This window comes from Aulonocara sp. 'chitande type north' Nkhata Bay, linkage group LG3, assembly GCF_057382095.1.
Source record: "Aulonocara sp. 'chitande type north' Nkhata Bay isolate Kocher_YH1m ecotype deep benthic linkage group LG3, A_spYH_male_GT1.1, whole genome shotgun sequence".
NCBI lineage: Eukaryota > Metazoa > Chordata > Actinopteri > Cichliformes > Cichlidae > Aulonocara > Aulonocara sp. 'chitande type north' Nkhata Bay.
In genome coordinates, this window is record NC_141346.1 from 61,256,930 (window position 1) to 61,275,554 (window position 18,625).

Consider the following 18,625-nt stretch of genomic DNA (forward strand, 5'->3'; position numbering starts at 1 on the left):
GCATCATCGATCATATAATCCATTGTTTCAAATTAGACCTAAAACTCCCCCTTTTGACACATCTTCATGTGTCAAACAAAACCACAACTAGAAAATTAAAAGAAAAAGGTTCATCAGATCATTTCTCAGGAAACCTCAGCGATTCTCCTCTCGAGTATATTTGCTCCGGGCCTGCAAACCTGTGTTTAAATAATAAAATCAGTTTAATTATCATGTTCGATCTTTTCAGCTCCTGGCTCCACCCAGAGCCTGCATCCCCAGAACGACCTAGAAACAAAACCTGTATATTAGCATCAACTTCACATTTAAACTCAGTTCCCCCCCTGTCCTTCCCTCACTGTGATCCACTCTGTGCTATAAGAAACTAAACTTAAAACACAACAGTTATCAGTCATGTGCTTCATACAAAATGTGCGTATGTTTTAGTTTCACGTTGATCCTCTGAGTGTCATGGTACTTCTTTTAATTTGACTTTATCAAATCGAACCAAAATAGGTTTGCTGTCTTTACTTTGCTCGTTTCCCTCCAGCACCACCTCGTATCACCTGCCCTTTCCCTTGGACCAGTGTTTGTTATTCCATAACTGGATTTGGAATGTGACAAGTCCACCAATCCCCTATATAACTCCTACATTTGGCTTTGGTTCTGTTTTCCTTCTATAAAATGTCGTTGACTTCTACAGTGGCCTGCTTTGGTTAATGGTAACATCAGTAATATCAAACATTTTCTCCCCTTCAGCATTTGGCATTTTCCCAACAATATAATGTGACACCATCATCTAAACCCAGTCAATAAAACAACATTTTCTTAAAGCAAACATCAGCAACCCAAAATTAGCCGCCCAAGGGTGGAGTCTGCAGCTCCACTCTCATGTGAACCTTTCGGTCTCCCTCTCTCTCTTGTGCTCCTGCCAAAAGCAAAGCAAAGCATCCACCCTTTTCTTACCGGCGTCGTGAATTGTTTGTCAACATCTACTCATCCTAACGCTGGTCCAGTCTTTGTCACGGCTGCACAGCAGACAAGTGGAGCCTCACGCGCAAAGCATCAGAGTCTCCACCCTCATCAATATGAGCTCATTTATTTGTTCTTTCTTTTGTTTTTAGAAAAAGAGTTCTTTATGATCTTGGACTGGATTGACTCGCTGCAATCCTTTAGACAGGAACTCGCAGGTTCCCACAGGTGACCTTTCCCTCAGCCCATTGTAATCTGGAAAAGCTCACCTTATATTTGCTCTCACAACAATGTTTTACAGCACTGTTAATTCAATCTTGCAGGCCTGCTTAGAACAAAGAAGGAGGAAAAGAGAGCTGATTATTAGCTCATCAGAGCACAAAACATCATCACCAAAGGGGGCGACACCTGACAGTTTTCTCTAAGTGCACTGTTACAGAAATAATGAGCCGCTCCTCGACATGTCCATGTTTAGTAAAACTCCCTCTATTGAAATAAGAAAACAAGCCAAAGCTAACTGACAGAATGAACCCATCACTAAAACAACAACCCCAAAAATCTTCATCACAGAAAAGTTTTGCTTACTAATCGAACAATATGTTGTGGGAATTAGAACTCTCCGGGCCATAAAGCTTTTGCCCGACTCTTGGCTTAACTAATACTGACATAGTCTGAAATCAGACTTAAAGTCACTCCCTCTGTTCATTTAGGATAAATGTATCTATATCTGATTTAGGCTAAGTGCCTTTTGTTTAGATGAACTGCTGGACTTCCAGACCAGCAGGTTTAGGGAAGTCTTTATGGGGTCACACTCTGACCCCCCCCCACCACACACACACACACACACACACACACACACACACACACGCACGCACGCACGCACGCATGCACACACACGCACGCACGCACAGGCAAGGTACTCTTTGTTTGTATGTAGACGTCATATGTTAATGAACGTCATATGTATATTCATGTAACCTCAATAAAAGAGCAGTGTTACGGGGGAGCGGACGAGAGCAACTGGGGTGAAGCGAAGGAACGGCGTTTGTCCGGTTCTCTCCCGTGCACGGGAAACATAAAGAACTTTGCCTACTCGTGTCTTGCTTTGCTATGTAATTAAATTGTCCTTAACGTTCCAACGAATAGGTTTATGCTACAAACCTATCACTGAGGTTAACTACACAACCCCTCGCCACCTCCTTATACACAGGAGTGAGTACAAAAGGGTTCGTACGGACGCATCAGCCGGCCGTCCTTCTGCTCGACACTGTTAGCTGAAAGATGATCGGATCATCCTCTGTCCTGTATTTAAGGCTGAGAGTCTTTGTCCAGTCTCTTTTCCACAGCTACTGTCCACAGCACTGATCCACCTGCAGCACAGCCCCACTCAGTTGTTTTATGATTTACTTTGTGCACGTTTCCCTTCCACTGAGCTTACAAAACCTCTGACAGGAGAAGTCAGGCATGTGTTTCCCCCACCTCCCCTTTTAGGCAGTAATAAAATAGAAAACAAACAATCAAACAGGCTAAAGCTAGAGCACAAGCAAAGACAGCACCGGTGACTAAGTTCTCCCATACTGGACGTACGCTACCACGTGGGCTCAAACAGCAGCACATCAGCTCAGTTTACATACTGTTGACATCTTCATCAGAGGATCAGCAGGGAGCGCTGCTGAGCTGCAGTGGTCTCCACCAGAGTGACGGAGCAGGAATCACAAACAGCACAAACCCACCGTGTTGTTTCCACCCTGTTCAGGAGATCTGAGCCCCCATCCCTTTTTTTCATGTTGCAGCTCTGCACTGCAGGCCCTGAACGCCTCCCGGTTACCCTCAGTGTGCTTAGAGTTTAATTTACAACCGACGAGCTCACAGATCATCTGCAGGCAGGTGAACGAACCCTTAATGTGAGGATAATAGCAGAGCTGAGCTGAGGTCAGAAATAGTCAGGAACGGTGTCGACACAGTGAAGTCAGCTGTTTGGGAATTTGTCTGATTATCAGTTTGGGGGGGGTCGGTGTTAAATAACAAAGGCGGTGTAGGATGGAGAGAGGAGGAGGGAGGGAGCAGTGATGATATGAAGTCAGAATACACATGTGGCAGACATAAGGGGGTCAGACAGGAGCAGCATCAGTCTCTGCTCTGTTTTGTTAATAACGTAGAAAAATAATTTTGTACAATCAAGCTACATCGACGGACGCTTTACCTCACGTACCCTAAAATGAAAAAGTAGTGACAGTAAGACGGAGGCTGCACATGACACCATGACTGAGTTCACAGCTGTTGCTTTGATTCTAACGTTTAAGACTTTTGGCATCGACTCCGTTTTAATAAATGAGTGCTGGGAGGCGTCGTTTGACTTCAGGAGCTCCTGCGATGCTCCTGCGATGCTCCTGCGATGCTCCTGCGATGCTCCTGCGATGCTCTTGCGATGCTCTTACTCTGCGGGAGAAAACCAAAAACCAAAAGTAGCAAACATGGAGCGATATGACTCGTTTAGATTTTGGGAAACGTGCATCGACAGGTACAGTGTCCTTTTCCCCGCGTCTTTAAAAATAATTCATGCATAGATCCCCCACTGAGAAAACCCTTTTATATACTTTCTCCTTTGTACACATTTTATATAGAACTATATATAATATCATTTCTCTATATCTATATTTTCAGAAAAATTCTTTCCACACAATAAAAAACAACAATTTAACAAATGCTTCAAACAAAACAACAAAAAGAGAGAAGATGGAAGAAAGAAAATCACGACTGAGGCCAGTTTGGCACTTTGTCATGAGAACATGACAGAACTCTGTTAGTTGACGGTAAATAGCGAAACTCTATTTTTCTTTCGTTTTTCTTCTCCCTCGATGAGAAATGAAACACAGCAGTACTTACTTGGCACCTAAAAATGCTGGTAGAATGAAAGATATCAGTGTTTTCATAGTTATATGTTTAGTGTACGCCTCCCGCCTCCAGACTGCTCAGCAGATCGGGAATTTTTAGAGAAGAGCAGGAGGGAGGCGTGTCAAATGAGAGGAAGAGAGCAGTAATAAAACACGGATGTAGAAAAGAGAAGCATAATGTGCACATAACACACAGGAGATGGAAAAAGAGATGACGCCAACGTAAAAAAGAGAAAACAGCGAGGAGCGAGAGAGCATTCGTCCCTTTGACAAATGTTGGAGGTCTTGAGCCTGGAAACAGCAGACCGTCTTTGAAAACAGTATCTTTGAAAGATCTGAGTCACCCACCCCAAACTGCTCATCTGCTGCTGGACACTTCAGTTGCACCTCCACATGCCACCAGTGGAGGGAGCTGCCAAGTTTCACAGCACATGACGCAGCAGGTGTAGTTGCTTTTGGAGAAAGAAGAGAATAAGAGGACAGAACGAAGGCCCACGTCTAGAGGCCTCCCTTCCAGAGCGGTAGCAGAGCCAGTGTTCCTGGTCCCTAGGTGGCGCTGTGTCGGGCCTGTCCCTACTATACCCTGGTGGTGGAGTGGGGGTGGGGCAGGGTGTTGTTGTGGCCGGTGGAGGGGAATGTGTTGAAGGCGTGAAGAGGCTGCATGCTGGTGATGGTGCTGGGGATCACGGTGATGGTGTATGGCGTCATCAGCGGCATGTTGTCGGGGGCGCGGCGCAGCGCCAGGGTGTAGTCGGGAGGGCAGGCGGGCCGCAGGATGTCGTGGGGTCGCAGGGGCTCCATGTCGTGGTGAGCGTCGTGCTCCCAGTCCTTCATCTGCAGGGACATGATCTCCTCCTCCTGGCTGTGAGCCAGGTCGTTGGCGGGGCCGCCCCGCTGAGGGGACAGCCGGTGCCGGCGCATCTCGTGCTGCTTGTCACGCTTGTAGTAAAGGGCGGCGAAGGCCAGGATGTTGAGGAAGAAGAGCGACGCTCCAACTGCAACTGTCACGCTCAGTTCGGTGGAGTAGTCGCGGGTGTCTCCGGGAAAGAGGTCCTGGGGCGGGCGCTCTGAGCCCTCGGGCTCAGGATCTGATGGGAAGGTAGGGTAAGGATGACGAGTGGTTCGAGGAACGTTGTTTCTGGGCCTCATGGTGCCGGGGTCACGGCCTGCGGGGGAGCGCGTAGTGGTGGGAAAGAGCACGTCGTGCAGGCTGTGAAGATGAGGGACTAATTCCAGCCAAAAGGCCACTTTGTTAGCTCTGTAGTTGTCTCTGACACGAGGTTTCAAACCGATGTGAAGGTACTGCTTGTCCTTCCAGTTGAACTTGGTCCAGATGACCTCCTCGAAGCGGTTGGGCTTGGTATGAATGAACTTGGTGTCCTGAGGGACGGGCAGGTTGGGGTCCCTGGTGGAGCATAAAGGTTAAACGTTTCAGTTCAAAGTTATATTCAGTCTCCATTATAAGTAACATGTGGAATCAATACACTGAATACAGACAGGAGGCCCATTCTCTGTGCAACCTTTAAACTATCTAAGACCAACCGGCTGCTCTGGGATCTGGATGCTTTTGGTGAACCAGTATGTTCAATTCTTCAAAGCCACACGGGAATTAAACTAGCAACCTAGATTCAAGTATTCAAGATGACTAGAAGGCTATCAGTGAACATACAGTAACGTGTACAGTTTACACTACTGTGACATGAGGCCTACCCAGTCTTTGCGAAGTTAGTCCAGTAAGTCATGACCACAGTGCTCAGCATCACATCGTTCTTGGAGAAGTTGCACGGGAGCAGGTCCGTGGCACCGATCATCGGTACGCCGAACACGTAAGGTATCTCGTCTCCGTGCACGGCGTCGGCACTCGGGCCGCGTCTCGGTGTGGCAGTGGTGGTAGAACGTGTAAAAGTAAACTGGGGACTGAAACTCAGCATGGAGTTTGGCAGTGGCCACAGCTGGTGCCACCCACTGGTGGTCCGTAAACAGGAAGCGAGTGAGAAATCTAGAGAGGAAAAAAAAGTCTTTCTGATAACAGAAGGAGTGACAGGCAGCAGAGAGGAAGCATGACTGCATTATCCAAACATGTCTGTACTGTGACTGTGGTCCGGCTGTGAGGGGTTCGCAGGCCGATCTGTCAGAAACACCGACACTGAGATTGGGAGCCCACTACCTGGGGGATGATAGCATTACTGCCCACAGAGCCTCAAAGGTTAAGGCGCAGACACGCCGTGATGTGGATGAGTGGCTCTCTTTAGCACGCTTGTCTTGTTTGATGCACTTCACTGGGCTCACATGTTACTGATTCCATTCTTTACTCGCATGTTTTAAACGCTTAAAGCACTTTCACAGCTTTTTATATTCTTTTGAAAATTCATGTGAACTCAAGCTGTCAGAATTGTAATGTAAGCTTTGATAATTGTCCACATTTGTCATTTTGACGATTATCCGTTTATTTTAATGAATACAGCAAACAGAAAAAAACAAACAAATCAACAAACGCGGCTCCTAATGAGACAAAACCTGATGATGCTGCAAAATGCAGTTAAGTGAGAGGAGGCTGTAAAATGGAATAATTGAAAAAGTGGCAGTGTACAGAGGTGGCGTCCTCACCCTCTGGGTAGCCGTAGAGGTTGTCAACAAAGTTGGAGATGGTGTAGTCGAACGCCGCAGCTGAGATGCCGTCGTTGTCCTCACTGTCGTCCACAAACTTCAGCCCCTCTCCCTGGTTCACTCCTATCAAGATGTCATAGTTTAGGAGCTCCCCCTGGTGGAGCAAATAAGGAAGAACATGCTGAGTGCTGGAACAGAGCCTGTGTGCATCACAAGTCTACAACAGGAAGTGCAGCTGAAGCACAGCTTTGTGAATTGGCAGCATTTCATTTCCCAGTAAACAAAATAAAGATTAGCTGTTGCCATGAAATTCCTACTATAAACTGTAAATACTGCAATATATGCAGGGTTCATACACATTTTTAGGGTCAAATTCAAGCACTTTTTAAGCACATTCAAGGTCAATTTTCAAGCTTTTCCAGCACATTACCAAAAAAGAAGCATGTTTCACTTTGCATCACCTCAGTAAGACCTTGTAAAAATTTAAACAAATCATCTGAGGTCGATTTAAATGTCTTTTGTTCCCCTTTTGTTAAAAGAGCAGCACACAAAAATACAGAAAAAGGAAACGGTTGCCTTACATGCATATAGTGTACAAACTCAAAAAAACACATTCCTCTTAAAAATTAAGATGTGCAAATGTGAACAAATCAACTTGTTAGAGATCTTCATCTCCACTGTAAATAAACAACAAGCCAGAGAACAAGAAAACTGCACCAAACACCACAAACACCAACAAATTAATGTCTTCTCATCAGACATTGAAGCTTCTTTCCTGTGTGACATAAAAAATAAGAGACAGATGTTTGTTTGTTTCTTTTAACTAGTTAAGCACCCACGTTCAGTCATCCACCCATTCACGCACACATTCACACACTGGTGATGTAGCTACAGCCACCCTGGGGCGCCACCAGGCCCTCTGACCACCACCAGTTGGCAACGGGTGAAGTGTCTTGCCGGGTGAAGTGTCTTGCCCAAGGACACAACGACCGAGACTGTCCAAGCCGGGGCTCGATTACAAGGCGAACTCCTAACTCTTGAGCCACGATCGCCCAGTGGGGACATGGGGACATTTCAATTTCCAGCAGGAAGCTCCCCCTTTTTGTTAAACCCTTTAGATCAGGGGTCGGCAACCTGCGGCTCTTTAGTCCTTATAGTGCGGCTCCGCGTGGTTTGTGAAAATAAATTAGCTGAAGTGTATTTTATTTATGTTAGTTCTTTTTTAAACTTGTAGTTCTAAATTGGAAGATTATTGTGATTTTGCAATATACAAATAAAATTATATTTTCTTATTTTTTCATCGCTCAAAATAAGCGTCACACTCGCGGAAGCCGGTGTACCCGGCGAAACGCCGTGCATTTATCGAGCCTTTCAACCCCAGATAGGCCAATTATGGCTCTTTGGCTCTTTGGGTCTTAAAGGTTGCTGACCCCTGCTTTAGATGAACAGAGTTTTTTAATTAAATACATAATCTTTAATAAATGTTCTCTTTTCTAAAAAGTAGGATAATTAAAAAAAACTTATTATACCTCTATTGAGTAGAAAAAAAACTGTCTTGTTTTCTGTCGTCTGTTATATAATATTAGGGATGTTTGTGACAATTAATTTCTTAATCGGCTGGACTAACCAATAGTCCACAACCAGGAAACACTGAAATTTTAAGTTAAGTTTGAAAACAGTTTAAAAAAATACCCCATTCCAAAATGTCTTGTGACAATCTCATTGGCTTAGGGAGTGATGATGTCATAGATCTTAAGAATCTTAAGTCCTTTGATGTTTTTCCTTAAGTAGGGGTGAGAAACAGCAAGTTTTAGTTCGTTTCAGCAGCAGCTGTGTTTGCAGCCTACAAAACGTTCACCACAAGCTCTTCAAAGTCATCGTATAGAAACTCCAACATGTTTCCAAGGAAAAAACAACCAATTCAAAAAGATTACGCCGCCTCTCCTTCCTGGCGTGGCCGGCCAATTTCCCCAAATGGCTCCTCATCCTTCCAAAGGGCGTTAGAGGAGAGTAGGAAGGAAAACTACCTTCTCCAGAAAAAAATGCAACAAATTGAAGAAGAGAAACTTCAACTGGAGGACAAATGTAGACGAATGGAAGCCCAGAATAAAGAGCTGGAAGAAAGACAACAGCGCCAGCCGGACTTAAAAATTATTAATGAGGGCTGGGGAATCAAGTTTGCTCAGACCCGAGAGCAGATTGTGCACCTCATTAAAGAAAACAGGCAAAAGAGTGCAGAACTAAAAGAAATGACCAACCAGCTCCAAGACAAGAAAACGATGACTGATAAGATACAACGGGATCTCCAATACATGGACCGAAAAAATCGGCTCCTCCAAAGACAGCTACATGAAGCTGTGGAAGAAAAGAAAGAATTCCTCCAACAGAAGGAAGAGCAGGACAAAAAGCAACGAGACATGCAGCACGAACTGAAGAGCATGCAGGAAAAATACCGCATGCTGAAAGAAAGCCTGGATGAAACACTGCGCCAAAATAAAGACCTTCTTCAACAGAAAGAGCAACAGCAAGAAAGACTGAAAGAAGGAAAACGTGTCGTCCAGGACTTTGAGTCTAAAAATCTAAAACTGCAAGAGTTTTGTAATCAGCTGGAGGACAAAGCAACTAAAGTGGAAGAAGAAAAGGACAAACTGGAGAAACGCTGCTCACAGATGCAGAGAAGGATCGATCAGATAGCGAGAAACAACTCCGAGCTCGTTAAGGGGATTTTGGTGGAATTCAATAACTTGAAGCGTGAAAACACTCAAATGCAGGCGCAAAAACAACAAGAAGACAAAATACATGAAGACCTGCAGCTCACGCTCCAAGAAATCCAGAAAAGAAACGAGCAGTTAGAAGACAAGCACAAAGAGGTCCAACAGAGAAATGCAGACATGCACAAGGACAAGCTGATACAGGAGGCAACATCCAAACAACTCAAAGACAAGCTTGAAGAACAACAAGCAACATTGGAAGAGGTGGAACAAAGATGTGAGAAACTTGAAGAACAAAACGCAGAAACCATCGATGAGCTGAGAAATCTCATCCTGGAGAAAAAAGCGCTCGTGGAAAAGTGCATGAAAAAAAAGAGAAAATGGTTCCACTTGTTCCGGAGGAGAGACGCTACTGCTTCCTCACCTGATGTAGCCTCGTCTTGCTCCACCTCTGTTAACCCCCCCAACCAGTCCCGGCCGTTGACTGTCCCCTCCTGAGCCTGGTTCTGCCGGAGGTTATTTAGGCCAAATCTTTAAAACAGTGTCATTTCATACACATTTTCAATTCACTTCAATCGCACAAATGCAGAAATAATTATTTGCAGTATCTTATTTATTATGAGAATGTCATGCCTGATCATTTGTACCTACACCACCAAAAATGGGGGCAAAAGGGAGGAGATCATGTTTAATCGGTTATAAGAAAAGGTCAGAAATATAAGTGCCGACATGAGCAGTGTCCACAGAAACCTCTGACTCTCAGCTCAAAGCTCATATAAACCATTTCTACAACCAGCAAACAAACAAAGACACCGAACAGTTAAAAGAGCAGTGACGTCACCACGAATCTGTGGTCAGGTAATATCCATGTTTTGATTGATGATTTTCTGGAGTTAAATGTGAACCGAAGCATATTTTGGGTGTTATATGCTATTAAATACTTTTTAATTTATTTAAAAGTATTTAATAGCATATAACACCCAAAACATGCTGGGTGTGGAAATAAGAAAATCAGAATTTCCTCTGTTTGAGTCACAGTAACTTTGACATAGTAACATTTGCAGTAAGTCCTAAATGTTCACCTTTAAAATCCCTCCCTCTGTTCATTTTGCCCACATCATGTTTCAGTGGTTGGCCTCAGGTTCTTCAGCTTCCTGACAGTCTGAAGTCAGCTGACAGAGTTTCACCTGCTAAATACACAGAAAATCTTGTTAAAGCCGCAGTTTGCCCAACAGTAATATTCCCATTAAGCCCTTTCTAAACACTTTATAACAATGTGTCATCACTAAATTATAAACTTCTTCTCCAAATCTGCACGACTGCACTTAGTCACAGACTTTATTTAATTGTCCTGCGGCTGCTATCATATATTTTACCAAACAGTTCTTCTCACACAGTCACAGATATATTTCTCTCAATGCAAACTTCACTCATGTCTCAGACAGGAAACTTGAGTTTTTCTTTTTTTTCTGTCCCCACTCATTCAACTAATTTACCTTTCTGTTGCGATGCTCTGGATGTTTCTAAACCCCACAAATGCAGTCTCACTGTTCAACCCAATTTTCCTATGCTGGCATCCTGGCAGCTGCACGCTTGACTTTTCTCAGTTCATGGGCAGTTATTTTGCGCCTTGGTTTTTCCACACGCTTCTTGCGACCCTGTTGACTATTTTGAATGAAACGCTTGATTGTTCGATGATCACGCTTCAGAAGCTTTGCAATTTTGAGACTGCTGCATCCCTCTGCAAGATATCTCACTATTTTTGACTTTTCTGAGCCTGTCAAGTCCTTCTTTTGACCCATTTTGCCAAAGGAAAGGACGTTGCCTAATAATTATGCACACCTGATATAGGGTGTTGATGTCATTAGACCACACCCCTTCTCATTACAGAGATGCACATCACCTAATATGCTTAATTGGTAGTAGGCTTTCGAGCCTATACAGCTTGGAGTAAGACAACATGCATGAAGAGGATGATGTGGACAAAACACTCATTTGCCTAATAATTCTGCTCTCCCTGTAGACTTTTGTCTTATCGCCTTAACCTCCATGGTCTCAAATTCTTTCAGGATATAATTTCTTTTAACCGGATTAGGGCAAATTTCATTTATCAAAATATTCCTGATCACTTTGTTTGTAAACCTGCTGTCACCAAATTCAACTCCAGCTATGCAGAGCTGCCTCAGTCCAGGAGAAATTTTAGAGTGCACAATATCTTCTTTTATCATTGATCTCAAAGGGACTGGGATGGCTTTCACTGGGGATTTATATCTCTTAGCAGTACATCTTACATCAAATTTCTCACAAAACGTCTCATGTTTTAGTAAGACCCCATTATCATCCATAAAATGAGCTACAGCCCAAATCCCTTTAGATCTCCATTCATCCACGTACACAGATTTCCTACACAAACGGATATACCTGTTGTTCCATATAGGGGTGTTGTGAGGAGTAAAGCTATGTTTATAGATTAATTTCCAGTAGAGACGGACCTGCTGATGGAAAGCTGAGAGTTTAACAGGTAACGAACTGCAATCAAAGTCACAACGTAACAAAAAGTCTATTCCACCCATTTTGCCAAAAATCACATTGGGAATAATGTTCCAAAAGGAATTTTTGTTCCTAATGAAAGATCTTAACCATTTCAATTTTAGTACACCATTCATAACATCAAAGTCAGTGGCATTAGCCCCACCCTCTTCATAATTCTTAATCACATCATTTTTCTTTATATAATGACATTTGTTCCTCCATATGAACCTAAAATTAAGAGTATTTATAGATTTAATTAGTTTTGGAGGTATGGGCAGAGAAAAGGCTGGATAGATGAGTGTGGACAGACTGTCCATGTTGGTTAGCAAGCTTCTCCCAAACAGAGTTATGTCCCTTTGCAGCCACATGTTTAAAATTGACTTACACTTTTCTATATTGGTACAGATATTCTTATTTTCTGTTGATGTCTTATCCTTGCAAATTACAATGCCCAGATACTTCACCTCTTTTTTGATCTGCATATTATTTATTGCTTGCAGGGGACACTCATGCAGAGCTAGAATTTTGCATTTATTAATATTCAGCTGTAGGCCAGAAGCTTTGGAGAAATGGTTGATCGCCTGCAAGGCTAAAGGAATCTGGTCCTCATTTTTTAGAAACAGGGTGGTATCATCTGCCAGCTGACTGATTATTATCTGTTCACCCATCACAGTTAACCCCTTAATGTGACTGTTTTTAATCAAAATAATTCCTCTGACACAGAAGACCTACATTCCTGGTTTAATTCTTGCTGTCAAAAAATCATGGACTCTGTGGCTCCTTTAAAAACCAGGCAGCTTAAGGCTAAACCTGAGCCTTGGTTTAATGAGAGCAGTCGTGCTGTTAAGAGGGAATGTCGTCGAGCAGAACGGAGGTGGAAAAAGGATAAACTGCATGTATCATTTCAAATTCTCAAAGACTGCTGGCATCGCTACCAGAACACTGTTAAAGAGGCAAAAAGGGAATATTTTGCAAATATTATTTCTTCCAACTGTCATAACCCACGTGTGTTATTTAGGACCATTGACACTGTTCTTAATACTCCTTTGAATGTCTGTTTGGAAGTTTCTCCTGAGATTTGCAATGATTTTCTGAACTTTTTTATTGAAAAGGTTGTCACCATCAGGGCTCTTATCACAGCTCCTGACTCTGACCCCTCTGTCTCTGTCCCTTGCGCTGCTGTTTTCACTCAGTTTGAGCTTGTGACGCTCTCCTCTTTAGAGGATGTGGTTCGCCATATTAAGCCCACAGGTTCCCCACGGGATCCTGTCCCTCCACAATTCTTTAAAGAAATTTTTCCTAGTATACAACAGTATGTCCTTGACATTATTAACAGCAGTCTGTCTTCTGGTGTGGTTCCTGCAAATTTCAAACATGCAGTAGTACAGCCACTGCTTAAGAAACCTGGCCTTGATCACACAGTTTTAGCGAACTATAGGCCTATTTCCAAGCTGCCTTTAGTCTCCAAGGTTTTAGAGAAAATTGTTTTTAGTCAACTGAAAGATTTTCTAGATGAAAATGGAATCTTTGAGGTTTTTCAGTCAGGTTTTAAAACCCTTCACAGCACAGAATCTGCATTACTAAGGGTTTTTAATGACATCCTTCTGGCATGTGATTCTGGTAACCATGTTGTTCTTGTCTTGCTTGACCTAACTGCTGCCTTTGACACAGTAGACCACAATATTTTCATTTCTCGATTACATGATGTAGTGGGTATTGGTGGCACTGCACTCAATTGGTTTAGGTCTTATTTGTCAGATAGAACTTTCTCTGTCAGCCTTCTCGGTTACGAATCGTCTTCTGCTCCTCTGTCATGTGGTGTCCCACAGGGCTCAATTTTAGGGCCACTGCTCTTTTCTCTGTATCTACTGCCTCTGGGTTCTATCCTTAGAAGGCATGGGATCTCATTTCACTGTTATGCCGATGACTGCCAAATTTATTTGACACTAAAACGCAAGGATGCCATCTCCATAAAACCTCTCTTGACATGTCTAGATGACATTAAAGCTTGGTTGGCTCGAAACTTTTTAAATTTTAATAAAAAGAAAACAGAAGTGTTGGTGTTTGGACCCAGTGGTCCCTGTGAGTCCTCCTCTGTTGTTTTAGGATCCCTGGAAGTCTATTTTAAATCTGTTGTTACTGACCTTGGTTTTAAGTTGGACAGTGATTTTAAATTGGACAACCAAATCAGAGCAGTGGTGAAGTCCAGTTTTTATCATTTAAGGCGACTGGCAAGACTAAAATCTTTTCTTTCGAGGCAGCACCTTGAAACAGTGATCCATGCTTTTATTTCTTCCCGCCTGGAGTACTGTAACTCACTTTATGTGGGGGTCAGTCAGTCATTGCTCTCACGTCTGCAGCTGGTTCAAAATGCGGCTGCACGACTCCTAACAGGAACTCGAAAAAGAGAGCATATAACCCCCGTGCTGGCCTCTCTGCACTGGCTGCCTGTGTCTTTTAGAGTTAATTTTAAAATTCTTATGTTTGTTTTTAAATGTCTACACAGTCTTGCCCCGCCTTACCTCTCTGAGCTTCTTCATCCCCACATACCCTGTCGGTCTCTCAGGTCAGCTGACCAGCTGCTCCTGGAGGTACCGAGATCCAGGAGGAAGCTCAGAGGGGACAGGGCCTTCTCTATTGTGGCTCCAAAATTATGGAATAATTTGCCCATGCATGTTAGAGAGGCCCCTTCACTGTCCACTTTTAAATCACGTCTTAAAACCCACTTTTATTCCTTGGCTTTTAACCTCAGTGAGACTTAGTTTCTTTTTTAATGCAGTAGTTATTTAATTAATGATTTCACTCTTCTTTTATTTGTTTTTTATTTATATCTCATGTAATTTTATTTTACAGTTCCAATGTACAGCACTTTGTGTCAGCTGTGGTTGTTTTAAAGTGCTTTATAAATAAAGTTGATGATGATGATGATGATGAAAATAGACAACAGCTCAGCAACCATGATGAACAGAAGTGGTGAGCTGCTACATCCCTGCCTTATCCCTCTATTAACCTCAAACCTTGAACATGTACCATGTTCTAGCAAAACAGAGCTGTTAATGTCATTATATAGCATCTCTATAACATTGATAAATTCCTCTCCAAAACCAAAAGACTGCAGAGTTTTTAATATGAACGTATGTTCAACTGAGTCAAATGCTTTGTAAAAATCCAAGAACAGGATGTACCCTCTCTCTTGGATTAATTCACTGTATTCAAGGAGATCCAAAACCAGCCTAATATTGTTATGAATTAGTCTTCCTTTCAAAAAACCTGATTGTGTTTCACTGATAATGTTTGAGATGCCTTTCTTTAGCCTCTCAGCTACAGCTCCAGACAGGATCTTATAGTCAGTGTTTAGTAAGGTGATGGGTCTTAAATTGTCTAAAATTCTTTTATCCTTACCCGATTTAGGGATCAGGGTTATCAGCCCTTGTTTCGTGCTCGGCATCACTTCTTTTTTCTCTATCGATTCCTTTAATGCATCAAACAATAAAGTTCTTAGGTCCTTCCAGAAGAATTGATAAAAATTAGTAGTGAGTCCATCTGTCCCTGGGGACTTGTTTAATGCCATTTTCATGACCACCAAATCCAGTTCCTCAATTTTAAGCTCTGAATCACACAGATCTTTGAACGGCTTGTCAATACATGGGATGAGATTATGAATCTTATCAAAGAAACTATCAGAATCAGCTGCTGAATATTCTGAGGAGTACAATTTGGAATAAAAAGTGAAGACTTCTTTTCCAATCTTTCTGAAATCTTTACATTCAGTCCCATTTATCAACAAGCTTGAGATTAGATTTCTCTGCTGTCTGCACTTTTCCAGCTTACTAAAATATGATGAGTTCTTTTCACCTGCCTCAATCCACTTGGCTCTCGATCTTATAAAGGCACCCTGGGCTTTCTCTAGGTAAAGATCGTCTAATTTAGTTTGTAACTCCATCAATTTATTCTTTTCTTGCACGTTTAGTTTTTCTTTACTACAGCACTGAGTTATTTCACGAAGTAAATTACTTTCATATTCCCGTTTTTCCCTGTTCAGTTCTTTGCAGAATTTTATAGTGAATTCTCTGATTTTGAATTTAATAAGTTCCCATTTCTGTATATTACCCACTACTGAGTCATCATTTTTTATATCTGTAATTTTATGTCTAATTTTATCACAATACTTGTCCTTATTTAAAAGGCTGGCATTAAATTTCCAATATCCCCTGCTACTACGTTTCATCCTTGTTGGTTCTAAGACAAGATCAATGAAACAGTGATCAGATAGGGGTGCTTTGGAGATTTTAGATGGTGAAGTACACCTCAAAATGTCATCGCTCACTAACCAATAATCAATTCTTGACCTGCTTTCTCCATTAGGTTTAAACCATGAATAATTCTTAACTCCAGGATTCAAACTTCTCCAAATGTCTGTAAAATTATTATCACTAGAAAAGTTCTCAATAATGTTATTCTGTTGCCTCCTTCCTAAGCGAGGAGGCCATCTGTCCATCCATTCATCTGAGGTCATGTTCCAGTCTCCTCCTACTAGGATGTAATCTGTGGGGTACATAACTTTAAACTCTGAAATAACATTTGTTAGATTTTCCAATAGACGTTTATTTTGACCTTCGTTATTATGTCCATAAAGATTTGTAACAATTAGAAATATACCTTCGCTCTTCAAGCTGCAGTTGACCAATGACCCTCACTATCAGCTTTATATGTTATAATCTCCCCTGGGAACTTATTAAAACAAATCGCCACACCTCCAGATCTGTTAGATCCACGACTGAAAAGAATCTTGTCTCCCCACTGATTAGCCCAAAAGGTAACATCGGCATCCACAGAGTGAGTCTCTTGTAAAAACAGACAGTGACATTTTTGCCCCTTGCAAAATAAAAAAAGTGCCTTTCTCTTAACAATTTCCTTCAAACCCCGAACGTTTAATGAACCAAAAGAAATTTTTGAGTGAACCATAATAAGAGTATGCTAAGAAAATAACTTTTTTTTTTAAAAAGAAAAGAAAAATATATAAACATGAGTTTAAATTGTAACACTTGTCACCAACTCAGTGACTAATAACCTTTAACTTTAAGTAGAACTCTTTTGTCCCATTAATAATATTCCACTGTATACAGTCTTACATCAAGTCTTTCATTCAACGTCGATGATCCTCCGTCCTTCGATGTATCCATGAGGACCCCGGAAAAAGGCCCGTTTCCCAGCCCGTCTGGCTTGTTCAATTTGCGGCCACAGCCGCCTCCTCTCTTCCCAGTCCTCCCGCGGCAGTACCTCAGCGAAGTGGAAACCGCCGTTCTTACAGACAGCCGAATCTTTGGTGCGACGCCAAATCTCCTCTTTCACGTGTCTCAGAGCAAACAGAATGATGATATGTCGGACCTTGTTCTCAATCTTCTTCCCAACTCTATGCACCACATCCACAGATTCTTCAAGCTTTGATATCATATCAGGTGCGATCTTGCCAAGAATTCCAATAACCAGCGATCTGACGCCTTCATCTCTTTTCTCTTCTAATCCTTTAATCCGGAGGCACCACCTCATTTTGTACCTTTCTTGCTCTCACACTCTCTCCTTGAGATCGTAGTTATCTTTGGTCAACTGCTCGTTTCGTCTCTCCAACTCTTTAACCTTTTGTTTACATTCTTTCACCTCCTCCGAGTTGAACTGAACCGCTTTGGCTAGGCTGGCTAGCATCGTACTAGCTTGCTTGCATTGCACACTCAGGTCAGCTAGCTGCTCGTCCACTCTTTTTTCAAGGTTTTTTCTACGTAGTCATGATCCGTTCCTTCTCTGCTGTCTTCCTTTCCATCACATGGCGATGTTGTTTCTTGTTTTTTGAGGTCGAGTTTGAATTTAGCAGGTTTAACTATACTTGGGGCAGTCATTTTACTACTTTCGAGTGGAAACAATAACGAACACAAAGTAAATTCTGGGACAAGTTCAACGAGCTCCTAATTCGTGCGACTGCTCAACTCGCCATCTTGCGCCACCGTCTCACTACTAGATGAACTTGTGACACACATCTGCAGCAGAGGCTGAGTGGCTGCTCTCACACCTGGAGCATCCAAATCGACCCACAAACACGCTGAAAGATGCAATGCCATCAATGTGGATTGTCAAGACTGAGAGACCTCTTCCCTCTGACCCCTCCCCAAACCCTCAAACCCTCCTACCCACCTCGACATACAAACTCTGTGTGGCTTCACGTGTTCTGTTGATGTTTACATGATCGAAATAACTTGAACACAAACACAAACAAACAAAGAGGAAGACCGCACCGGAAGGAAACAACTACAAGTCCCAGCATCCTCTGTGTTTAGGGAGCAGCAGTGAAAGTGAAAGCAGGAGGAGGAAGGTGGAGCTGAGGCAGGTGAGTGTTAACATGAATATGTTTCTTCTTATGACATAAAATAATTCCACGCTGTTCGTGTCTGTGGGTGAAATGTGAGGCCGGTCGGCTCCTCTGAGCGCTGGTTTCCTGTAAGTAGAGAGGAAGTGAGTTTAGCTGAGCCTCCGTTTAGTGTGAGAGAGCAGGAGGAGAGTGAGAGCTGTGCTGAGGCAGGGTGAGTGTTAACACCGCTCTGACATTACTGTGTCTCTGTGGCGGGAACAACAGGCTCCGTCAGTGGAGGCAAAAATAATCAGACTTTGGTTTTTCAAAGGAAACAACTTTATGTCGGAAGTTCCCGCACGCTCATTGGATAACGATGTGTCAATCTCGAGCTATTAGCCAATGAGCGTGCGGATTCACAGAAAGCCCCGCCTTTATCACGGGACTTTAAAAACTACAATGGCGACAGAAACTCCGTGAGTGGAGTTCAGGGTGACGTTATGAAACGGTGACGTTTGAGCCACTTCCCGTTGAACGTGAAACTGATGGTTTCTGGTGTTTGGGTCTGTTTTTCTGTATTTATGCAGATA

The 18,625-nt window shown here is 42.7% G+C and overlaps 2 pseudogenes; one reads left to right on the top strand and one right to left on the bottom strand.

The window, feature by feature from the left end:
- Window positions 1-3,382: 3,382 nt before the first annotated feature.
- On the bottom strand, window positions 3,383-17,180 carry LOC147336443 (neuroligin-2-like; annotated as a pseudogene).
- LOC147336444 (uncharacterized) lies at window positions 8,495-9,635 on the top strand (annotated as a pseudogene).
- Window positions 17,181-18,625: the final 1,445 nt, after the last annotated feature.